This window comes from Camelus dromedarius, chromosome 6 (genome assembly GCF_036321535.1).
Source record: "Camelus dromedarius isolate mCamDro1 chromosome 6, mCamDro1.pat, whole genome shotgun sequence".
Lineage (NCBI taxonomy): Eukaryota > Metazoa > Chordata > Mammalia > Artiodactyla > Camelidae > Camelus > Camelus dromedarius.
This window is the reverse complement of record NC_087441.1, coordinates 39,548,704-39,574,889: the sequence shown is the minus strand read 5'-3', so window position 1 is coordinate 39,574,889 and position 26,186 is coordinate 39,548,704. Positions and strand designations below refer to the sequence as shown.

The 26,186-nt window shown below is 35.6% G+C and overlaps 1 protein-coding gene across 2 annotated transcripts in view; it reads left to right on the top strand.

The window, feature by feature from the left end:
- NT5DC1 (5'-nucleotidase domain containing 1) overlaps positions 1-26,186 on the top strand; it is a 111,024-nt gene that overhangs the window by 54,932 nt on the left and 29,906 nt on the right. The window lies entirely within an intron of this gene.

Genomic DNA, 26,186 nt, shown 5'->3' with positions numbered 1-26,186 from the left:
TTACCTAAATATATATGAAAGGTGAAAATGATACCCTAAAGTCAGTTTCATCAGAGTAGTTTCTGTTTAAAGATGAAAGGACTTCAGTTGTTAAGTATGCCAGTTCTCACGCTGAAATGAGAATAATTTTTTTCTCCTTCGGAACTGATCTGGTACCATGTCTTGTCTATCTTGACTTTCTGAATTTTGTTTATTAAGTAGGTTATTTGGGGCAGCCTGTATGTGCAAAGTTGTATGCTGGGCGTGCTATCAGGGTTATAAAGATAGTTAGGAAATATTTCTTGCCCTCAAGAAAATGAAATCACACTCAGACTATTCAGAGCATTCAGCTGCTTTAGAATCATCTTTTATAGGCTCTTACCACTAACAATTTGTGTATGTGTAATAAAATGCATCAGATGTAAAAGTGATAAACTTTGTACTTTAAAAGCACTTACAAAGTTAGTTCAAATAAAAACTTTCTAAGGCAATAAAAATAACTTTGACATTGATAAATTATACTAATTTCATTTGATGAAATTCACATATTTTATAAGTTGATAAATATTGCTCTTTCCTCTTTCTCTTAGCTCTTGTACCTCCCTACAGTTTCTAAATTGACTTGAATTGTTTATAAACAATATTTATCTTCAGTATCTTGAAAGTAGAACTTTTTTAGAAAAGGCAATACCTTTGGCTTTGCTGAGTAATTACCTTGCATAGCCCTTAAGTTGAGATCAATAGATATGATTGTTTAACTCAGCTGAAATGTAAAAAAATTACTCTGTGTATTTGTGTTTGTTCTCTGAAAATGTCATTTTACCTTCTTTTTGAAGGATATTTTCTCTAGGAATAGAAGTCAAAATAGCTGTTTTCTGAACTATCTTCTAGTTTCTGTTGTTTATATTAGATTGTTCTAGTCTAGTTCTTTAAAGAGTAATCTGTTTTGCTCAGACTACTGTGAAAAATGTCTCTATCTTGGGTCCTTAGCCTTTTATAATGAGGTGCCCTTATATAGTTTTCTTTTCCTTTATCCCCTGTGGGACTTACAGGACTTCTCAAATATATGCTTGACACCATTGGTTGGTTTTGGAAAATTCTGAGCCACTATCTCTAAAAATATTGCTTCTGTCCTTTTTCTTTCCTTCTCTCTTTCTGGAATTTCAGTTACACATATTTTAGAAGATATTTTTACTGATTCTTTGTTTCTTACCTTCTTTTAAGAATTTTCTGTTATCAGTTTTCTTCTGATCTGACTTCTAATTCTCTCTTTAGCTGTGTCTAGTCTGCTTTTGAACCTATCCAGTGAACTCTTAGCTTTGGTTACTATATTTTGTCATATCTGGAATTCCATTTAGTTCCTTTTATGGTTTCTAGTTCTCTGACAAAACTTTGATTTTTATCTTGTAGCTCCTTGAATTTGTATGCACAGTTATTTTTAAGTCTGTTTCATACCACTGGAGCTTGTGTGGATCTGGTTCTATAATCTGTTTTTCCCTCTTGGTTTTTTGTTTTAATTTTGTTTTCATGTTATATTGTCTTTTTGTGTATCTGTTAATTTTTCATTGATATCAGCTATTGGATTTTTTTTAACAGTTACAAAAAAAATTTTTTGAGGCCTAGGATGATGATGTTAACTGTCTACAGAGAGAACTTACTTTTGCTTCTGGAAGGCAGCTGGGGCCCAGCAATCCTCCATCACCTTTAGTTCACTTTTCAAAGACTGAGATGATCTGAAGTTGTGCTTCAGGCCATTGAGAACTGTATTAAGTCTGGTTCACACTTGCTCCTACTGTGCAGTCCTTTGGGTCACCACACAAATTGTGCAGGGTTTATTAGCCTCCGCTCTACCTTGGTGGGCACTAGGCTCGATTTTTTTTGTCCCTCAAGCTTCTTGAAGCTTCTTAGGCTTTCCTTTACTTCTTTTGGAATTGGCGTTGCCCCTCATTCCAGAAAGAGGCCCCAGATTTTAGGCTCACCTCTCTGGTCTTCCTCATCTTGCCTTCTTGAATCTTCATTGACTTTTTGTCTCTCCTGTGCCTTTGAGCATGTATTTTTTAAACTTTGTTCCATTTTTCTAGTTATCCTCTTGATTCAAGCTGCATAGTCTTCCACTGTCAGCAGCAGGAGATGAATTTTCTTAACATTTAAAAAGATAAAACATGTTACAATGTCCAGTTTAAGATTATTTTAACATTTATATATAGCCATTGCTTATTAAGTTTGCACTTATGTAAGTACGGTTAGCAAAGTGATTACCCATTATGATGGGCAACCTAGGTCCCATATAAAAGCATACATACAGGAACATACATATCTAAACAAGGCTAGGGGAGGGGTGGTTAGTGATTCGTACTGCATACTGACTGAATACGTGCAGCATTGCAGAAGCTCTTTAGCCACAGGGAAGCTAAGCTTAATTTTTTTTCCATTGGGAAATTTCTTTAAATGGATAAAACACAAAGAGTGAAGAGTTCCTTTAAGTTCTATTATGTTTGAAATACCCATTTAATGTCCTAGAGGTGGTTTTGAGTGAACAATTGGACACACAGTTGGAGCTCAGGATTAAAGATAAACACATATTGATTGTCAGCATACATTTGGTATTTAACTTCATGAAAGGGAGAAAAATCTGGGGCTAAGCAAGGAACAGTCCAACATTTAGAGTTCCTGGGAACAGAAGAGGAGCTGAGAAGAAGGGCACATAAGATAACAAGGAAAGGAAAACAACAAAAATAGGGGAGAACGGTGGTGTCCCAGGGCTAACTGAAGAAACGTAATCCCCTGCTGAGCAGCTGGGTCACCTGAGCACAGTCGGTTGGGCATTGAATTAGCAACTGATGCCCATTCTGTCGCTTAATTGGTGTGCATGGGGGCAAATTACCTAGCCGTCATTATCTGATAGAAATAATTCCTATTCCTGTGGTTATTGTGAATATAAAATTAAATAAGAGATGTATGTAAAGTACCTGATCCATAGTAAGTAATACATACACTGTAGTTATTAGTTTTGTTTGTTGTTGTTACCTTTAAATGCTGAAAAGGGTCTGTGTCAGAAACAATGAAGAACAATTAATGAATTAATTAATGAACATGTTTCTTAGCAATAGCTAAGCCTTGGATGTCACTGGACCTCAGTCCCTGAAATCCAGCCTTGCCAAGCTGCTTGCTTGTTGTTTTCCAGTGTACTTCGTAGAACTGTATATTGTTTTTCAGTTATCTGCTTGGAAGATCAACTTCCCACCCTGACCCCCACCCCCCACATGTACCCCATCTCCTTTATCTCCCAGGGCCAACTTATCTTTCATACTTCAGCTCCAGGGTCACCCCCTCCCTGAGGCTTTTCCTGACACATCCTGTCCCACATAAATCTGTGATTGACCTGCTCCCTTTCTCCTCTATGGCCTCATCTGCCCACTTATTACCCTACCATTCTTTGAGCATATGGTCCCGGATCTGTCTCTCTTTACTGCCCTATAATATCCTTAAAAGTAGGGAACATGTATCTTTTTCTTTTATCCCTAGCACAGTACTTGACCCATAGGAAATGTTTAGTAATGGTGTTGAATAAATTAATAAATGTGTGAATGCACTGTTAAAATATGACTGTCACCACTGTTATGGTTTTGCATATTTTAATGTTTTGATCAGTTGATTTATTTGTTAATTAATTGCCAAGATTATTATTTTACAAAGAATACAAGTCATTAAATCAAATAAATATGTGGGGTTTTTTGCTCTGGCTTAGAAGAGCATTATTTTGTGAAAGGAAATTACAAGTAGGCACTGTTCCAAAAGGCCATTTATGCTCTAGCTATAAGAATTTTGTAATACACTTTCAAAAACAAGTCATGTTGTGCAAATGTTAATGATGGTGAAGATGATGATCATAATAATGAAATTTCAGACCTGTAAACACAAAATACTTGTTTAAAGCATGATGTCATACAACTGGAGAACTGGCTTTAGAGGGGGACCTGGAGTGGGGCAGTGACACAGGAGGAAGGCAAAGCAGGAAGATAGCTTCCTTCGTGTTTGATTTTTCAAGGCTGAATTTTCCCTTAGGAATCCTTTGTATCTCTCTGCTTTTCTCTGCTATTTTCTGTTCTGCTTTGATTTTAAAGTTTATTCCAGAACTCTAAAGTGTTTAGCTTTCCTCCCGTGGTAGGAATAGTGGGGCTGTGTTAGGCAGCTTGGGTTCATTGAGGAGCCCTGAAATAAGCATTTGTGTGAGTGTGTGATTTCTAAGCTTAGTGGGTTTTTTAAAATATATATGTATTCTTTCTCATATTCTTTTTCATTATAGGTTATGACAACTTATTAAAAATAGTTCCCTGTGCTATACAGTAGGAACTTGTTGTTCATCTGTTCTGTATATAGTAGTTTTTATCTCTAAATCCTAAATTCCCAGTTTATCCCTCCCACCCCCTTTCCTCTTTGGCAACCATACACTTGTTTTCTATGTCTGAGAGTCTTTATATTTTGTAAGTAAGTTCATTGGTATCATTTGTTTAGATTCCACATACAAGTGATATTATATGGTGTTTGTCTTTCTCTCTCTGATTTACTTCACTTAATATGATCATCTCTAGGCCCATCCATGTTGCTGCAAATGGCATTATCTCATTCTTTTTTATGGTTGAATAGTATTCCATTGTATATAGACCACATCTTAATCCAGTCATCTGTCCATGGACATTTAGAATGCTTCCATGTCTTGACTATTGTGAATAGTGCTACTGTGAACATTCTAAGCCTTGTGTTTTGATGTTGACAATGTGCTGAAAGAGTTGCCTTTAAGTCCAGTTCCTGCATACAGGGAAGTCCAAGGATGAGAGAGCTTTCTGACTCACTTTGCTTAGCAGTGAGGATCTTGATGAACAGCAGCCAAGTGAGAACTGTAGTATCTCGAAGGAGAAGTGATGTGTGGTGAAATTGTGAGGAGCAAAAAGAAGTTAGTCTTGCCCAAACACTATCACTTTCTTCCAAACTCTATAGGAATTTAAACAAATGTTGGATTTTAATTTTTGTCATCTCTAAATCAAGATAATTGAACTTGTTGAACATTTCCTAACACTTTATGTATTTGGAACCCTTTCCTAAGGAATATGAGTCTCTGATTCCCTCATAGAAATTTTGAAAATACTTTGTCATTTTTATATGATATAGGATACAATTTTAAGTTAAAAATTATTAGATCAGTGTACTATTAAAGCTTATATAGTAAAGTTCATTTTAGGGTAATCCTCGGTAATATTTATATTAGATAAAGAAAAGTTTTCCATTTTCTTTATATAGCAGGTAATGGAAGAGAAACTTATTTGTGGAGAATTTTTTAAGTGTCCATTATATTTCTTTATGTGTTAAGGCATCAGAAATAATCAGAAGCTGTTTTCATGTCTGGATGTTTGGAATTCTTGAATTTTGACCTTTAGGAAAATCTCTTTGTTCCTGTTTGGTTTTTCGATGATGAGATAAGAAAGAATGCTTCAGGATTCTGTTTGCAAGCACTTTTCTACAATTTCTCATTGCAGATGTGGATAACTAATTAGGATAAAATCATCTTTGTATGATTTCTTTTATCATTTTTTTCTGAAATACCAGAGGTATTTCGAGTTGTTCCATAAGAAATCTGACCAGATGACCACAGTTCGTAGATATAATTATTGGGGTAGGGGGAGGTGAACCTGTAGAATTAGTCATTTTTACATTCTTCCATAATTTGTCAAAGTTCAAAATTTGTTGTCCTTATGCTTCCTGTCTTTTTTTCAGTAGTCTATTATGTGAATAAATTAAACACACTGTACTAAAAATAACTAGAAACACTAGATAAAAAAAAGTGTCAAAGCACAGTGCGCCCAGTGTCCATCTGCATGAAAACGTATGATGTGGCTGTGCTGCAGGCTGCTCGTTACCACTCACTTGCAAAACACATCGAAGCTCTCAAATTTTTATTTTAAAGGGCTACAAAATTGAAAGTTTAAAAAACATGATTAAAAAGGTAGGAAGAAATCGGTACCTGTGCCTTTAACAGCCTGAAACTGAAATGGCTGCCGCCGTCTGCAGGGGCCGTGGGATGGTGTGGGGTACTCATGAAAACATGGAAGGCGTCTTCCAGCTGTGCGCTTTTGGACAACAGGAAAGAGCGTTCTGGGGCTGTGGTATCAGGGGACAGGCAGCCTGTCCCTCCACCTAAGAGCAGCGAGCCTTACTTGTGTGGAGTGTTGCATCTGAGAAACCGTGACGGAAACAACGTATGTGCTCCTGAAAACCAGGCACAGGTCAGAGAACCCCCAGGGTTTCCTCTTTTCCTGGATATATTACTTTTGTGGGGTTTAAAAAAATCTTTTTTTGCTTTATGAACTTTTAAAAATAATAATCCCTAGATTTACAGGAAATGGCAAAGATAATATGAAGAGATCTTGTCTACCTCATCCACGTTCCTCTAACGTTAGCATCTCACATTGCCAGGCAGCATATATCAAAACTGGGAAGCCAGCATTGGTCCACTGCTGTGAAACTCCAGACTTCATTTGGATTCCACCAGTCTTTCCACTAACATCCTTTTTCTGTTCCAGGATTCCATCCAGGATACCACAGTACATCTAGTCATCATGTCTTATTATTAGTCTTTTCTGGTTGTGACATTTTCTCAGTCTTTCCTTACTTCTCATGACCTTGACAGTCTTGAGGAGGACTAGCCAAGTACTTTGTAAAGTGTCCTTCCGTTTGGGTTTGTCCAATTTTTTTTCCCATAACTAGGCTGGGCTTGTGGGTTTGGAAAAGGACTCCCACAGAGGTAAAACGGCATTCTTATCACCTTGTATCAGGGATATGTATTGTCAATGTCATATCACTGATGATGTTAACCTTGATTACCAGCATAGCATTTGCCAGGTTTCTCTACTGTAAAGTTACTATTCTCCCCTCTTTATACTCTGTGTTGTGCAAACAAGTCACGAAGTCCAGCCCACACTCAAGGTTGGGAGACAGGAGTTAAATTCCCCTGCCTGGAACAGGGGAAAATAAACTTATTTGGAGTTCTTCAGTAAGAACAGCCTGTTTTGACCCTAGTAATAAGACTTTTCCCCAATGTTCATTTTTTTCCTTTCTACTGATGCAAAACATGGTATGCTGTTCAGTGAAACCTCCAACTCAAATTATGCCCATGACTAAACTGACTATAAAATTCAAAGAGTACAGATGTTTAGTGAATAAAGTATTCCTTATTCTTGCTCTCTTTCCTGATAAAAGGAATGAAACTTGTGTGACGAATAGGCAGTCAAGAGAATTCTGGCTTCTCCCCTTTCTGATTTTCAATAACTTCTTTTGTTGTTGTTTTTCTTTTTGTTTTTAATGACAGCCACCTTGAATTTTTATACAGATAAAATTTGGACTGCTCCTAGCTCCCAGAATTTTTAGCTCTGTATTTTGCTCTTGCTGTACAAAAGCTGTCTCAGGTCTCCCGCCCCACACCCCCTCTTGTCACGAGTGCCTGGTGGAGGCCTGTGGAAAACCTTGTGAGTGACTGCAAAGACTCCTTCCGTCAGTTCTCAGTGTTTCAGGCTGGCGTCCTGTCCCACACTTGGCTATGGCAGCTCTTTAAAATTGGAGCCAGTGTCTTCTTACCACCTCTGATTGTGGCTGATCCCTTTCCTCCATTGCTGTGCCTCAGGTGAGCTACTTCACATGTCCTGTACCCAACCTCTCCGGATGCTTAAAGTCCCTGTGTGCAGGACAGTGACTTAGCAGACAGGGTTACCTTTGTATCTGGAGCCCCTCCAGATTTAAATCTGACAAGTGGGCCCATAGATATATCCCAAGTCTGTCTGGTTTCTTCTTGCCTGACAGACTGTCCTCCTCTGGTGGGCTCTGGTCTCCAAGCTCAGCAACAGGTCCACGATACGAAAGTGGCCTCTTGCTGCTTAATTCTTTCACATTTCTATGTGTTCACAGCTCTTCTGTGGAAAGAAGTGTGTTGGGCTGAGTTCTTTCGGGGGTTTGTTGTGCTTTCAGTAGGAGTAAAGGTTTGCCGCGTCCTCTTTCATCCAAGCCAGAAGCAGAACTTGCATGCTGGCTGTTCAGTTGCTCCATATTTTGCCTAACATTTTCCTACTAAGTAAAGATACCCATTTGCAAATTATGTGAATTCTTAGAAAATATCTATTCTGTGTTTATGGTGCAATTATAATTAGATAGGAGATTTCTAATGCAGGATTTACAGTGTTTTGAGAAAGAGCAAGAATTTTACAGATTTAAGCACAGTAGGCTCAGTAAAAGAAGAGGATTTAATCCCTCTCATCTGTGCTAAGTTTTGCAACTTCCCTATAGTTTCTGCCTCCATATTTTACTGATCATCAATATCTCTCAGATATGTCATGAGGAAAATTAAGTTATTATACTGTACTTATTCTGAAATATTCTATTATTTTTAGTTTTTGCTTACTTTTTATAACTAAAGTAATATGTAAGAGGCATTTTTTTAAGGCAGATCTTTTTTTCTGTTCATTTTATTCTTAATCTTTGGACATTAGCGGAATCATTGCTTTATTCTGATTCTTCCTTGTTTATTTTCTTAAGAACTACTTATTATAGGAAAATTGTATATATTAGAATCTCCTTAGATATATACTAAACATTATTCTAGTGCAGCTTTAAGATGGAACTTCCACCATAAGATTCTCTCACCATGCAATATAAGATAAAGCTTATTAAAAAAATAAAGCTTATCTTTTGCTAACAGGTTTCCATAGTGTTAATGACTTTCTCAAGTGTTTAATAATATTTTTTATACATCTTAGTATCATTCCTGGGATTTCTTTTTGGAAATATTTATGTAATTACAATTGTAGAAAAGTCAGATCTCTTTTGGGGGAAGAATTTAAAATCAACTGTAATTTAATTCACATAACTAAATTAAGACATGGTGTACTTTGAATAGAACACATTCTAAACTAGTTATCTTGACTTCAAATTTGATTTCTGGAAATAAATATGTAATCAGAACAGAACAGGTATTATTAAAGATTTAAAGTGGTTATTTGAAATAGAGTTATACCTTTGGGGCTGTTTTGACTTTCTGTTGTTCCTTTTAATTTCTTTTATGATAGCTGACATATTATATTTTATTAGCTTCAGGTGTATAGCATAATGATTCAACATTTATATACATTATGAATTAATCACCACAGTAAGCCTAGTAACCATCTGTGTTTTGACTTTTTAAATAAGGATATCTACCTAAGAAAAGGTGTCTTTATAGTTTAGTGGTGTATTTTGCTCTGCATAGATACCTGAAAATCCTTTTGAGGGCTTATGATTAAAATTGTCACTGAGAAATCTTGTTGCAGTTTAGTACATTTGCTTTGGGAATGGTAGTATCAGAAATAGTTATAGTAGCAAATGTATATTAGCTTTCATGTGTAGTAAACTTTTCAGAAAGAAATTTAAAGAAATTGGAATAGAGAATGAGGATGAGATTGCCGCTGTTGATTTAAAAGGGGAGAGTGATCAAGATCTTGATTTTTTTTTTATATCATTCACCTGTTACATATCCTGATGTCATCATTGGAGACACTCATATGTAATATCATCATCATCATCACCAGTGTGGTACATGGGGTGTGCTGGGTGTTCTGCAGAAGAAAAATCTATGTGGTGACGTTTCAGCCCACAAGAGCTTAAAATTTAAAGAAGGTATCACATTGGCAGCCATCTAAGTACATGGTTTTCAAACAACCAAAGAAAAGACAAGTACACAATTTCCAGAAAAAGGGGGAAATGGTATGTCTAGCTGGATATAGTGAAAAGAATTATCTAGATTTTGGTAAAATAAGGCATAAGGCACAGCACTTTTTTTTTCTTAGATTGGAAAGTCTGGAGTTCGAATATCAGATGCTTCTCATTACTAGTTTATCCTTGGAATTTATATTCTGACAAGAACTATCTGAAACTATGCCTGTCTTCTACTGAATGCACTTTTAATTCTCTCCATTTTAACTGAGAGCCCCACCCTTGCCTTTCTGTCTGTAAACTTCCATCTTTCACCTGCTACTTAACCCGGAGTGGAAACACCAAAACATCATTTCTTGAAAATGGTAATTTAGTGGCTAACTTGTGTGTGTCCATTGTATGAAAAAGTGTTTTTTCAAACATAGCAAAATATATGTTTAAAAATTTGTTTGCATAAGAGAGTATACATACTCTAGGAACAAATCCCTCCTCCCATTAACTATTCTCACCTCATTAAGGATCACAGCTGATGGGTGTGGTGGATGTTCATGAGCCATTCTCATCCCTTCAGAAAAATAGGAAACCCCAGTCAGCCTTCATTGGCTACCTTTCTGGTTTGCTTCAGTGTTCTAATACTTTTTTTCCCCTCCCTTTCAACTCATAAATGGTAGATTCGCTGAAGTGTGTAAAATTGCAAATGCTTTTTAGAGCTTTTCACTTTAATAACATACCAAAAAAAAAAAAAAAAAAGAAAAAAGCCCCAAAAAACCAGAGTAGTGAAACTGTTATATATAATATATAGATTTCCTTCAAAACCTTTTAGTTTTTACCTTAACCATAATCAGCCTTTTTTTCCATATTTGTTTTCTATTTGCTTCAAAATATTAATATATTAAGAAAAGAAAATTTATAAACAAAAAATTTCTGTTAAAGACTTAAGTGCTGGTAAAAGTCATTAACTTTTCTGTGGCAATCGGGTAATAAACTGATAGCAGTACTAACTGCTTTTTGTACTATGCTATATTTTTCATATTTCCCCTTTTTAAACACATCTTTCTCCCCCCATATAATATTAGAAAGTTAATGGGAACTCTAGATGCAATTTTAATACAATTTCTTATCTTACTGAATTGAATACTGAGACACATGTGTGCCTAGAAAATGTCTAGAGTACCACAACTGAAATCTGAAGTTCCCATTTTTGTGCAGTTTCATTATAATATAATATGTAATTTTGATATAATTCTCAGTAGTGTCTCATAAAATGAGTTCATGCATGACTATAAAAATTAAATTTTTATTACATGAGCTTTCCATTTCTAACAGTCTGAATACAAATAATTAAGTTTAGCCTCAGATTATGTTCCTTTGCTATTTCCCTTGACTGTTTATAACATTCATGTCATACTTTTCAATTAACTGTATTTTTCATTCTTGGGTGTTATAGACTTTAAGGGAGAAATTGGAGAATACATCCAGAGACAGGCGCCACTGTAAGACTTTATTATTTCTGTGATTGAAACTCGCCCTCTCTAAATATTATAAATGGTTTCCATCTGTTTTATTGTAAAGTGAGTTAAAAATATTTGTGATCTCTCTTCTTTTTAATGATACAAATTTTCTAGTTAAATAAGAATTTTACTGCTACGTTTAAAATATTGGATAGGTATATAGAAGTAGATGATAAAATATATCTAGAAGTAAAACATTAGCCTTTTAAACCCTTTTTGTGTCTTCTTTAAATTGTTATAATCAAGAATGTTTGTTATTTTTTGCTAGATATACTTCTAGGATTAAAATAAGTATAAGGGGGAGGGGGTAGCTCAGTGGTAGAGTGCCTGCCTAGCATGCAGAATATCCTGGGTTCAATCCCAAGTACCTCCACTTAAAAAAAAAAAATAAGTAAGTAAATAAACCTGATTATCTCCTCCCCTTAAAAAAAAAATGGAGGAAAATAAGTATAAATACAGCAAAAAAGAAGCAGACTCACAGATGTAAAGAACAAACTAGCGGTTACTAGTGGGGAGAGGAAAGGGGGACGGACAGTATAGAGGTAGGGGAGTAAGAGACACAAACTGTTATGTATAAAATAAGCTATAATGATATATTGTACAGGACAGGGAATTAAGTCAATTTTTTATAACTAAATGGAGTATAACCTTTAAAAATTGTGAATCACTCTGTTGTGTACCTGTAACTTGTATAATATTGTATCTCAACTATATTTCAAACAAAAACATTTTTTAATTTAAGTACACACATAAATATATATATTATATATACCATCATGCTACATCTCACAGTATCATATCCAGGTACACCTTTCATAAGTAACATGAAGTCTCATGTCTCTGAAACTCCCCTGAGATCTTGTTTGCATAAGAAAGGTTTATCAACTTTTCAAAATACTGTAAATTAAATTCAAGCCCTGTGCTTTCTGGTACCCTTAGAATCTTTTATTTAAAGGAGTTTATTAAAAAAAAGAAGACAACAAAACTATGAAAATAGAGATGTAATATATCAAAACAGAGTCAACTCTTTTAAGGTTTGTTATTAAATAATCTTAGTAATTAAATAATAATGTTCCAAATGTTTTTTAATGTTCTAAAACAACCATGTGAAAGGGCATTACAATATTCCACTTGTATATTTTCTACTGATATATTTTATATTTTTTCACTGAAGCCTTCCCAGTGGAATGTGAGAAAAGAGATGGACTTTCTGTTGTGTTTTTGCTAGAACTGACTTAATTGCTTAGAGATTGGAGAATGGTTTTATAGTTGATAAAAAAATATTACTACCTTTTCACTACAGTATTGATGAGTTTACTTAGTGAATTTTTTTTTATCCTGAATATGTAGTTTCTATAAATTGTTTTATAGATACTGAAAGTGTGTGTGTGTGTGTGTGAGTGAGAGACGGGGGTGGGGGGCGAGGAGAGAGAGAGAGAGAGAGAGAGAGAGACACTGGGCCTAAGTTTATGTGAACTAAGTGGAAGTTAGTTTGCTTGAAACTCAGTTTATAACAAGCTGAGGGTAGAGCCAGGAAACCTTCCAAAACTGCTTAACTTAAAGTCTGCCATTCTTCATTCATGGAAGGGGTGGAAGGAATCCATAGATCTCTATGTTTTATGTCCAGGTATACGAATCCAGAAATTCGATGGTCAAAACACAGATTGGTCATTGTCAGAGGCCAGGTACCGGGGTGGGGGTGTTAGCGAAAAATGGGTGAAGGGGGTCAAAAGGTACAAACTTCCAGTTATAAAATAAGTCACAGAGGTGTAATGTACAGCTATATAGTTAATAATATTGTGTTGTATATTTGAAAGTTGCTAAGAGAGTAGATCTTCAAAGTTCTTATAACAAGAAAAAATATTTTGTAACTATGAATGGTGACAGATGTTAACTAGGCTTACTGTGGTGATCATGTAGCAGTATATACAAATACTGAATCATATGTCATACACCTGGAACTGATATAATATTAATATTACATGTCAATTATACCTCAGTTAAAAAAAACAGAAACAGAATCTTTGGCCAGTTTCATTAAAAGGGATTTCTGCAGTCAAGCAGAAAACTAACCTACTTCCCGTCTTGCTGTTAAAGCAGGTGTAACTAGGGTGAGCTGGTACTGAAAGCAAATTACCTAGTGCTCCACTTTCTCCCCTTAGGGACTGAATTTACAGTACAAAGAACCATGGTATTGGTGAAGACAATTTCATTGAGCAGTCTGAAATTTTATCTCCCTTCTAAAAGCATGGAACAATTTCCCTCTAATAATAAAACTCCTTGATTGATCCCCGAAAAAAATGTGAGCATGCCAGAATGGCCAAAAGAAAGCAAAACAAAAACACAAAAACTCATGAGTTAATTGGCTTAGGTGAGGACCAGAAAAAGATCCAACTCCCAACAAATGTGATGTTGAGTGTTCACGTTATAAATCATTGTGCTCTGACCAGCACTTCTTTGACTCAGTGTGCATTTCCAGCTCTTCAGTGTTTTCTCTTAGGGTCTAGGGAGGATACATAGATGAAAAGATTGATAATTGTAAAAGCTGAGTGACCGGTATTAGCAGTTTATTATACTGTCCTCCTTACTTCTATATATGTCTGAAATTTTCCATAATAATTTAAAAGTAATAAATTTAGAAATATCAGGTAAATATGGTAAACATTAGATACTTAAATTACTACTAAAATGAGTACAATGTATTATAGATATTAAAAAATCATAAAAATATTAGCAAACTCAGAATATATAAAAAGTTACTCCCCCATCCCCTGCAGAGTGCAAGATTGATTTAACACTAGAATATCAATTTAATTCATGATATTAGCAAATTAAAGGAGAGGGGTCATTATTACTCCAGTCCATTCAGAAAAACCCAATTGATTAAAAAAAAAACCAGCATCCATTCCTAATTTTTAAAAATCTTAGGAAACTAGGAATAGAAGAAACTTCCTTAATCTGATTACAGAATATCTTCGAAACTTCATGCTCTTGGCAAAAGTGTTTTCTTTGAGACTAGGAATAAGACAAGGAAGCCTGTCTTTTAATTTCTTAAAAGAGTTGTGTCTGCCTTCTGATTTAAGGGTAAAATGCGTACTTCATAGCTAATATTTTGTTTTTTGTTCTGCTTTTATTTTTTTAAGTTAAATATCATTTTAAAGTGTGAAGTCTAAGTTTGTAACTGCGATGGATAAATAAAATATTAACACTGACTCACACAGTAGAACTTTACTGTGTTTAAAACCGACCTTATAAATCCTAGAAGTTCTAGCCTTGCATATTCTCAGCTTACAGCAAAGTCTTCACCTGCCAATTTACTCATCATTACAATTGATTTTTCCGAAGATTCATTGCCTATTGTTGAAATAGGATGTTTTGGAATACCTTTTCTACTTAAATTTTGCTCTCTTTTTCAGTTTCACTCTTGAGAAATTTCTTTTAGGTGTAAATTACTGTAAAAAATTTATTTTGATTGACTAGAAGTCTTCTCTCTCATAGACAGAATTGTGTGTATATAATTTTCCCCATTTTGAGTTCCAGTAGGCTCAGAGTCCAGTTTGTGATTTACATGTAGCCCCAGTATTGCTATTTGTGCGTGTTTTATTCTTTGTGTTTCTAATATTGACATCTGGCTCTCATTTTCTCTGGTTGTGATATCTGTTCTTTATATATCTCAATCTTATTCCTGAGTATTCTGTGCAAGTAATTCAGATACCTTTATTACATTAAGGAGGACAGATGAATGAACTCACGTTGGATGGCACTGAGTTGTGCTTGTGAGGTGGCTGTTTATAGTTCTCGCGGATGAAATAAAGTTCAGCAGTTTAAACCAGCTATGCAGACTGTTTTTTCTCTCCTTTGAATAGGCTCTCTGGCTTGCCAAGTGAGAGTAAATATTTAGAGTTGGTTATGGTAAAATGTTTTGAGGGTGAATAAAATGATTTTAATAGAACTGTATTCCTTAAGGAGATGGATACAAAAATCCATTCATATGCAAAAGGTAGGGAAAATGAAGTAATGGTAGGCAGAGCAGATACTGAGTTAAACGCTAAGTGCTTATTAGCATCTCTTCAAAGGAAGTACGTAATTATTTTATTGTACACTCTCCTGTATGTATGCATTTGCTTTTCAAGAAGATTTTTAAACTGATTCCAATGGGGAAATGAAATAAATGTTTTTCTTTTAATAGTTCTCCAAGAGTGTCAAGAGTGATGGGAGCAGCATGACGTAACAGAAACTAGATGGCCTCTGTTTAAATATGTGCAGATTGTTTCATCCCTCTGAATCAGCCTCAGGGCTTTCTTCAGCTGTAACATGAGTATAACAATACCTGCCACAGAGGCTGTAGTGGATATCCAATGAGATGAGGTGTATAAAGTGCCCGGCATGTTGCAGGTAGCAGTATATGTTTCTTTTCTTTGCCTATCATGTATTCGATGAGGGCAAGCTAGCACTCCCTGGGTCAAAATTCCTTTTTTTTTCTTTTATTATTATGTGAAATACTGTTTTTTCTTCCCTTGAAAAGCGAGGTTATTACCACAAGATGAAGTAATTTCTGATGGCTCCTATGTTGGGGGATATAGAAAGGGGGCAATATGGATGGGCATTTGGATGAAGGATGAGACGAGGGAGGCAGTAGGTGGGATGAAGGATTAGACGAGGGAGGCAGTAGGTGGGATGAAGGAGTTAGTAGCATTGCATCTTGAGAAAACAAAACAAACCAACCCCCCATCCCATTGATTGCTCTTTTCACACAGCTGCATTTAAGTCAAGGGCAATAAAAATGACAGTAGGTGAGGTAAATACCCCGTGCAGAAAGCTACTTTTGCACAACTCTTTGCTCTATTGGATCTTGAATAAAATCAAACAGGAAAGATTTTAGACCTGCATAGCTGCCAAAAAATGTGGTGGTCTCTGGATTCTTGACAGCTGAACTGCCAGGATCATGTGGTATGTAAAACTGCTGGAAGTAATTGTTCTGTTGAGGAGCAAGATGACAGGTCTGCTGGATTTCATAATCCACAAGGTGCCAGAGACGCATTCTTAGTTTCATTGGGTTGGGTTCTGTGTGGAGCTTCTGCATGGTCCTCATTAGTAGTTACCCCTATTTATAAAGACCATTACAAGGAAATCCTAGAATTACAGAGCTGCAATGAAGGTGAGAAATTAGCCAACTCTAGCTCCTTATTTTAAATGAGGAAACTGAGGTTGAGAGGCCTAAGGTGACTTCCCCAGAGTTGCATAGCAAGTTAAATGTTAGAACAAGGGCCACGACCCGAGTCTCTGAACTCTGGGGCTAGATGCTAATAGCAGGAGAAGCCATTCTTTAGAAATATAACGTGTGCTTCTGTCCATTTAATATTATTCAGTCCTGAAAGTCAATATCCTAAAGAAAAAAAAAGAAAGAAAAATGAACAAGTTCTGCTTTCCCTTCTATAATTGAGCAAGATTTTATACCTCTGACCTGAAACAAGACCAATTGCTTCAAGATGCAAAACCAGGTAGAGCATCTAAGGACTTCAAAAAATGTTTACCATAAGTAAACAAAAAACCCTGCTGTACCTGCTGTTATAGCTCCTGTTTCTCTGTGGAAGGAAGGAGGAGGAAAAGACAAGGTTTCCTAGTGCAAGTGGTTTCTACTTCGTGGGTGCTTCATAAATATTTACTGATGGATTAAGATTCTTTGATAAGATGAAATAGCCTTCAACCATCAGTGTCTAACTCAGGAGGATTTTTATGTTTTATGTATTTGATTAATTATACATGAAAGTAACCATGTCTTTATTATTCAACATGTATGGTACCACGAAGTATATGGAAGGAAGTGCAGTTAAAAAAAAAAAAAGTCTGTCTAAACTGTCTGTAAAGAAAATCTTCCTATTGCAGAAAATGATCTACACAATTGTCTATAAACATTTTGTGCAATAATGTAGGTTATGTAAGTTTCTGCAATCAGTATCTAAAATTTTAGATGTTTGTCCTAATACCTAACTCCTAAAGTGTATATATCAATATACAGTATTCATATACCCTCCCTGGACCTCCACGCTGCCAGGTTCTCAGTGTTTATTAATGTCCTCGCCAGCAAGGGAGCAGGAAACATTATCAGAGATGAATTCAAATTAGTTCTGCTACTTTTGTGCTATGTTGATTACCCTTTTTTCTTGACAGAATAAACATGGTAGATATTAGCAACAAATAAGAGAGTGAAGACTTGGGCTTATGAAATGCATGGGATTAATCTCCCTTTTGCCCATTATTCAGATGAAAGTTGATAATCATAAATACCACGGTAAGAATTTGTCACATGGACTTCCAGTTCATTTAATTAGGTAGTTAGTGGTAGTCTGCGTGATGTTTAAGAGATGAATGTGAGTTTAGATTTAACTCTATGACTTTGATGTGTTAATTAACCCCTATGAATCTTCATTTGCTCATATTTGAAATTGGGATGAATTATAATATTATTAGTGAGATAATGCATATGTTTTAAACACAGTGCCTAACACGTAGTGAGTTCTCAATAAATATCAGCTAATAAAATTATTGATGAAAGGGATGATTCCCTTTTTTGTATATAATCAAATAACCTTATAAAATGTATTTCTGCTTTAGAGAGTTTTACTTGTTTTTCTCCACCATTTGATTTTTTTTCTTCCAGTTTTATTGAGGTATAATTGACATACAGCACTGTGTAAGTTTCAGGTATACAGCCTAATGATTCAACTTAAATATATCATGAAATGATTATCACAGCAAGTTTAGTGAACACCCTTCATCTCATATAGATGCAAAAGAAAAAAGGGGAAAAAAATTTTCCCTGTGATAAGAACTCTTAGGATTTACTCTCTTAACAGCTTTCATGTGTAACATACAGCAGTGTTAATTATAATTAACATGTTGTACATTACATCCCTACTAATTTATCTTATAACTGGAAGTTTGTACCTTTTACTACCTTCATCCAATTTCCCCACCCTCCCACCTCTGGTATTCACCAGTCTGATCTCTTTTTCTATGAGTTCATTTGCTTGTTGTTTTTGAAGTATAATTGACCTACAACACTATGAAAGGTCCTAGTGCACAACATAGTGATCTGATATTCCTGTATTTCAAAAAGATCACCAAGAAGAGTCTAATAACGGTATGTTACTGTACAACATAGTTATTGACTAAGTTCTCTATTCTGTACATTTCACACTCATAACTTATTTATTTTGTAACTGGAAGTTTGTCCCTCACCTATCTTTCTCATCCTCCCAAATGCATCTTCCTCCTGGCAATCACCTGTTTGTTCTCTGTATCTATGACTCTGTGTCTCTTTTGTTGTGTTTGTTCAGTTGTTTTGTTTTTTAGATTCCATATTTAAGTGAAATCATACAGTATTTGTCTTTCTCTGACTGACTTATTTTCCTTAGCGTAATGCAACCTAGGTCCATCCATGTTATTACAGATGGCAAGAATTCATTATTTTTATAGCTGAGTAATATTACATTACATATGTACCACATCTTTATCCATTCATCTATTGATGCGCACTTAGGTTGCTTCCATATCTTGGCTATTGTAAATAATGCTGTAATGAACATAGGGGTGCATTTATCTGTTTGAATTAGTGCTTTCATTTTCTTTGGATAAATACCCAGTAGTAGAATTGCTGGATCATATGGTAGTTCTATTTTTAATTTTTTGAGGAATCTCCATGTTGTTTCCCATAGTGGCTGCACACATTTGTGCCAACAGTGTACAGGGGTTCCCTTTTTTCTACATCTTCAACAACACTTATTTGTCATCTTTTTGATAATAGTCATTCTGACAGGTGTGAGGTATGATATCTCATGGTTTTGATTTGCATTTCCCTGATGATTAGTGATGCTGAGCATCTTTTCATGTGCCTGTTAGCCATCTGTGTATCTCCTTTGGAAAAATATCTATTAGGTCCTCTGCCTACTTTTTAATCAGGTTTTTTGTTTTGTTTTGTTTTGTTTTTTGATGTTGAGTCTCATGAGTTCTTTGTCTATTTTGGACATTAACCCCTTCTGAGATATATCATTTTCAAATGTCTTCTCCCATTCAGTAACCAGTCTTTATTTTGTTGAGTTTCCTTATCAACAAACTAAGGATAAACTTCCTTATCAAAGAACCATGTTGTACTGTGCAAAGCCTTTTTAGTTTGATGTAGTCCCATTTCTTTGTTTTTGCCTTTGTTTCCCTTGCTTGAGGAGACATAGCCAAAGAAATATTGCTGAAACTGATACAAATGAGTGTACTGCCTATTTTTTCTTCAGAAGTTTTATTGTTTCAAGCATTACATTTAAGTCTTTAATCCATTTTGAATTTATATGGATTTATCCCAAGCATGCAAGGATGGTTCAGTATCCGCAAATTAATGAATGTGATAAACCACATTAACAAATTGAAAATAAAAGTCATGTGATCATCTCAGTAGATGTAGAAAAAGCTTTTGATAAAATTCAACATACATTTATGATAAAAATTCTCAACAAACTGGTAATAGAGGAAACATTACTCAACATAATAAAGGCCGTATGACAGTCCCACCACCAGCATCATACTCAGTGGTAAAAGCTGAAAGCATTTCCCCTGAAATCAGGAATAAGTCAAGGATGCCCACTCTCATTAGCAGTCAGACAAGAAAAACAAAAGGAAACCAAATTAGAAAAGAAGTAACACTGTCACTATTTGCACATGACATGATACTATATATAGAAGATGGCTAAAGATGCCACCAGAAAACTACTGGAACTCACCAATGAATTTGGTAAAATTCCAGGAAACATTATTGATATATAGAAATCTGTTGCATTTGTACACACTAACAATGAACTATTGGAAAGAAAAATTAAGAAAATAATCCCATTTATAATTACATCAAAAAGAATAAACCACCTAGGAATAAATCTAACTAAGGAAGTGAAAGACCTGTACTCAGAAAACTGTAAGACACCAATGGAAGAAATTGAAGATGTCACAAACAAATGGAAGGATAGTTCATGCTTGTGAATTGCAAGAGTTAAGATTGTTAAAATGACCATAGGAGTCAAGGCATTCTGCAGATTCAGTGCAATCCTATCAAAATACCCACAGCATTTTTAACAGAATTAAAACAAATAATTCTAAAATTTGTATAGAAACACAAAAGACCCCAAATAGCCAAAATAACCTTGAGAAAGAAGAACAAAGCTGGAGATATCATGCACCCTGATTTCAAACTATACTGCAAAGCTACAGTGATCAAAACAGTCTGGTGCTGGCACAAAAAAGCAGAAACATAGATCAGTGGAACAGAATGGAGTGTCCCGAAATGAGCTCACACTTTTATGGTCAATTAATCTACTACAAAGAAGGCAAGAATAGACAATGGGAAAAATATACTGTCTCTTCAATAAATTGTGTTGGGAAAACTGGACAGTTACATACAAAAGAATCAAGCTGGACTACTTTTCCCCATCATTTTAAAAAGAGGAAATTGACACTAGAGTTTAAACATATACAGATGAAAGTGTGGCTGTTCTTGCTCAAATTAAATATATGTTTCTGTTAATATTTGTTAAGTAGATTCTTGTTTTAAGAAACTTTTTTCTTGAACTATTTCCTTTTGATGTAAAGTCAAAAATCAAATCTTAAATAACATTGAAGAGTATTTATTTTGTTATTATAAAAGGTAAACATGAAATGCAAATTTCTGAAATTGAATTGTCAGCTTTTGCCTTATTCCTGTGTTGAGAGTCTAAAGTGTCAACTAACCAGAATCCACCGGGTCCAAACACTAATATTTTGTCTGTTTCTGAGGGCACCTTGAGGGCAGGACTTCCCCCTGGTGTTAAGCTGAAACCTGCTTCTTTGTGCTCATAGGACTATAATGTGAGCCTACTTCTCTTTGCTCAACTTCCCTTAGGACCTCACAAGGCATCTTCTCCAGACCCTGGTTCTCTTCTGTGGTTGCCCTTGACCCTTCGGAGGCAACACCCAGAGTTGTCCTACGAAGCTGTGTGTGTGACATATGCATGGTTTGTCAGAGTGCGTTTTGGGATCACTGTCCCCTTTTGTATCAGGGCTGCATTGCTGAGTAGTAACTCCAGTGCCTTACAGACGCTCACTGATTACTTGAGAAAGCTGGTGCTTACAAATCTTTGGCCTTCCTTAACTATTCAGGGTGTTATTGTAGCATCTCTTTATGTAATGGCCTTTGGGTTTATTTGTGTTTTTCTCCTAGTTCTGCCAGCTTTTCCACTGCTTATTTACAAAAGTCCTGGCCCAAAAATCTAGGAATAAGTAAGGAGTGAAAGCACTGTGTTGCTTTCCGTAGGAGTGCTGTAATTGATAACAAAACTTCTAAATCCAAAACATCATGATGTTTTATTTTTAAACAAAAGGCAGAAAGACCCTGTGTGTTAGGCAGCTGTGCTAGAAGCAAAGAACATTGGCCTTTGAAAAAAAATGAAAACTTAGTTTCAAATTTGGAATTTGCAACTCACTTGCTGTCTGATCTTAGCTCACTTGCTGTCTGATCTTAGCTAAATCTCTCAGTCTCTCTGGTCTTAAATTGCTTTATTTGTGAAATGAAGGTATTGCCTCCTTCACAGGTTGAGAGCATAAAATATTATGCACAAGTGGTGTTTTATAAACTGAAAGTATCAAATAATTCATATACATGAAATACATCTCATCCCAGTGTTAAAGGGCACCTAAGCCAAAGGTTATCTTTAAGTATTAAAAACAAAATAGTGGCTTTTTTTGTTTTTTACAAAATGGTGCTTTCAAAAGTTTGTTTTCACTCTAAGTCTACTATAATAAACTTTGAATTTTTCATCTTTATGTGCTAGACCCAAGCATATAATTTTGCTGTATAAATTTGATAATGAACAATGGAAAAGTAAAGGCAATTAGAAACTCCAGATAAAAAGTTGTACAATGATGTCATTGTCCAGTCACAGTACAACAAAAACATGGCCTAATTTTGAGCAGTTATGAAAACTAAGAAAAAGAAATCCACTTGACCTTTATTCTAGTCACATGCTCTTTTGAATGACAGTTCATAAAAATGACCCTCTGGAAATAGAAATGTAATTCTAAAACATTGCTTGTTTCTGCTATGAATAATATTTATATGTCACGGTATAGTAAACAGATTATTTACCCTTAATTTTTAGAAACAACTTATAAACAAAGCATAGAAAGGCTTGTTGATAACTTGAAAAAAAAATAAGATGATGGTCAGAAGTTAGGAAGCAGAAGGAGGTTGGAGGCTGGTGGGAAGGACAGTCACTAATAGCCTGTTTTATGTTGTGAGGAGTTAAAATTTGATGGAACAACAAATAGAGCTTGAATTACATTATTTAAAAAGTGACCAGTAAAACTAAATATACCTATTAAAACTGTAAAGAGGAAGGAAAAGGATAGTAAAGGATAGTGTGATTTAAGTAAATCCTCGTTTCTTAATAGGAAGTCAGTGGATATTGTCCAAAGCTTGTGAACTGAAAATCTAGGTCTAGGTCTACTACTTAGAGTTGTGAATATAAATTATCAGAAGAGTTAAGAACAATTGGCTAAAGATGGTGGTCTTTGAGAGCAGTACCAAAGAGGGGCATGTATGGAACTAGAAGTTTTCGGGGGTTTTTTCTTTCCAGTTTTACTGAGATATAATTGAAATACAGCACTGTATAAATTCAAGGTGTACAGCATAAGGATTCAACTTACATCATGAAATGATTATCACAGTAAGTTTAGTGAATATCCATCATCTCATATAGATACAAAATTAAAGAAATAGAAAAGAAATTTCTTGTGATAAGAACTCTTAGGATTTACTCTCTTAACAACTTTCATATATAACATTAAACAGTATTAACTAGATTTATCATAGTGTACATTACATCCATACTGTTTATCTTATAACTGGAAGTTTGTGCCTTTTGACTTCATCCAATTCTCCATCCCCACCTACTCCCTGCCTCTGGTAAGTACTAATCTGATCCTTTTCCCATGATTTTGTTTGTTTGTTTGTTTGTTTTTGAAGTATAATTGACCTACAACACTATGTTAGTTTCTAGTTAACAACATAGTGATTTCATATTTCTATACATTTTAAAATTATCATCATGTTAGGTCTAGTTATATGTCACCATACAAGGATGTTACATATTTATTGACTATTCCCTACACTGTACATTTCAAATCTGTGACTCATTTATTTTGCAACTGGAAGTTTGTACCCTTTAATCTCCCTCACTTATTTCTTTCCTCTCCCCATCCCCCTTCCCTCTGGCAGCCGCCTGTTTGTTCTTTGTATCTATAACTGTTTCTGTTTTGTTGTTTGTTCATTTGTTTTGTTTTTTAGATTACACATACAAATGAAATCATACACTATTTGTCTTTTGCTGGCTGATTTACTTCACTCAGCATAATACCTTCCAGGTCCACCTATGTTGTCACAAATGGCAAGATTTCATTCTTTTTTGTGGCTGAGTAATACTCCATTAGAGAGAGAGATACCACATCTCTTTATCCGTTCATCTATTGATGTGCATGTAGATTGCTTCTGTAACTTGGCTATTGTAAATAATGCTGTAATGAACACAGGGGTGCATATATCTTTTCTAGTTAGTGTTCTGACCATGTAATGTATTACTTTGATTCAAGAAGTTTTAAAAATATAGTGACTACAAAAAACCATGGATAGATACTGTGACATATCTCACCTTCACCTCCTAATCTAGAAGGTATACTATAATTCTGCAAGCCTCAAGTCGTGTCACTTCCCTGTCATTCCTGCTCACCACTCCTAGACTTTCTATATCCTTCTCTACTACCTGGGCAGCATGGAGTGGTTTTGCTTTCCAACCTAGAGTTAGCCCATGCCATACTGTGTATTAAATCAGCAGTGGAAATTCTTAGCTATCTCGTTCACTGAAATGTCATGACAGTAAGTTTCTATAAAACAAAACAGACTTGATGCACAATGCAAGTATATATTAGTAAGTGAAAGAGTATCTTGGCTGCTTAGAAAATGGCTTGCCTTAAACCAAGATTTCACTATAAAAATCTTGCAGAAGTGGGTATATTGATTGTCTAAAACATTAGACATTTTATGGAAGCACTTTAAAAAAATTTCTGGTATATTAAGTTTATCTTAAGTTTTTATTAAATTCACATTTTTTTCTATTAAAGAAGTAGTGGTAGTGTACTGAATTAGCCAGGAATATTTATTTTTAAGAATAGTTCATTACAGGGATGCCAAATAAAATTCAAATATTCTGCCTTTAGATAAGACCACATTTGAAATTATTACTTGGATTTTTTCCTGCCACCTGCCCCAAATATATACATAATCAGAGATTAGAGAGATGGCTACAAGAACTGTCTTCCAGACTTCTGGTTGAAGAAGACACATCTTTAGCAAACAGTACACTCTGTTGTTAATCAGCCACATGTATTTATAGACTAAGATTGAAAGTTTAGGTAAGTTTAGATCAACAATAGCAAGTAACAGTGATTAAGCAAAATTGACGTACACAGAGCAGACTCTGACATCATGGATGGAAGACCAAAGAGGTTTTTTTCTAGCAGTAGCTTTCAGAGGGACTGGAAAGAGTTGTTTTGAACCATAATTTCAGAAGGGGGAAGGTGAGATGGGAAGAGAGTCGTCACTCTGTAACTGTATTTGATAACAAGCATTTTGGTCACTTACTCATTTATCCTTCCATCCATACACCCAGCGTTTATTTGAGCACCTGCTGTAAGCCTGTGGGTGGTAGTGCCGGGATGTTAAGAGGCTAAACTTGACATTTGTTTATCCCTGTTATCTCCTGACCTCCTGTCGTCTCCAGGAGCCAGATTATATCACAAAAGTTTTCCTTTCCTTACCAATCGCATATTCCATAAGCATCTGACTTCCTTGATGGCTTAGATAATAATCGTGATAATCGAGATAGCTAATCTCATAAGCTAGTTATGAGGATTCAGTGAGATGATGTGTAAAATACTTTGCACAGGGCCTGACACTTAGGAAACACTAAGTAAACATTTGGTTTTTTACTGTTGCTACCGTTGACAAGCAATTACTATGTACCAGTCATTGTGGTGCTTTGAGTACTTTTACACACGCATGTCTGCATCATCAGGATCTCCCCAAATAGGATCTCCCCAAATTATACTGCCCCTGTAAGCTCTTCGTGTTTTTCACAGAGGGCAGTGGCAGCCTGTGTCTGAGGGCACACCTAGCTTTGCTCAAAAAATGTCCTTCATCGACTTGTTGATACCAAGGGTGAAGAAGCCTTTCTAAAGCTTCCAAGAGAGGTCCTGGCGCACAGAAGTGCTCTTTCTTCTGTAAAACTGCTGGGTGGTCACTGACTATTTCAACAAACAGGGACTCAGCCACTTACTTCCTCTCCAGATTGAGGTCCCTGAGCAGTGAACAACAGTTTCTGGATAACAGCCATCTGCTTAGTAAGGTTGACCAATTCATTGGCAGATTTTCCAAGCCACCTTACTGTTCTGCACAACTTGTTCCTGAACCAGACAGCAGACAGCATGGCCAGTAAACGATGGCATCTGTGAAGATAAGCCTCCCCTTTTCTGGCTGATTACATATAGCTGTGCTCATCCATGGGAAAGTGACTGCTCTTTTCAAGCCCTGCTTGACCCAAGCAGCTCATTTGAAAGAGTGCCGTTTCTTCTGTTTGGCCCACACGTAAGAACCAGGGGAGTCTCTTCTGATTGTGAGCCACATGCCTTAACCAAAATGGGGCCTTTTTCCTTCTAACAGGCTAACTCATGAGGTCACAGAATCACCCAGGATCTTTTGTGATTGTCCCCCATAGCCACCAATGGGAAAATAATTCAGTGAGAGTAGTAACAGCGTAAAACTGGATGAAGCTCTTCAGTGGTCTCTGGCTGTGGGTCTCTCAGCGTGAGCACCATTGTCATTTGGAACTGAATAAT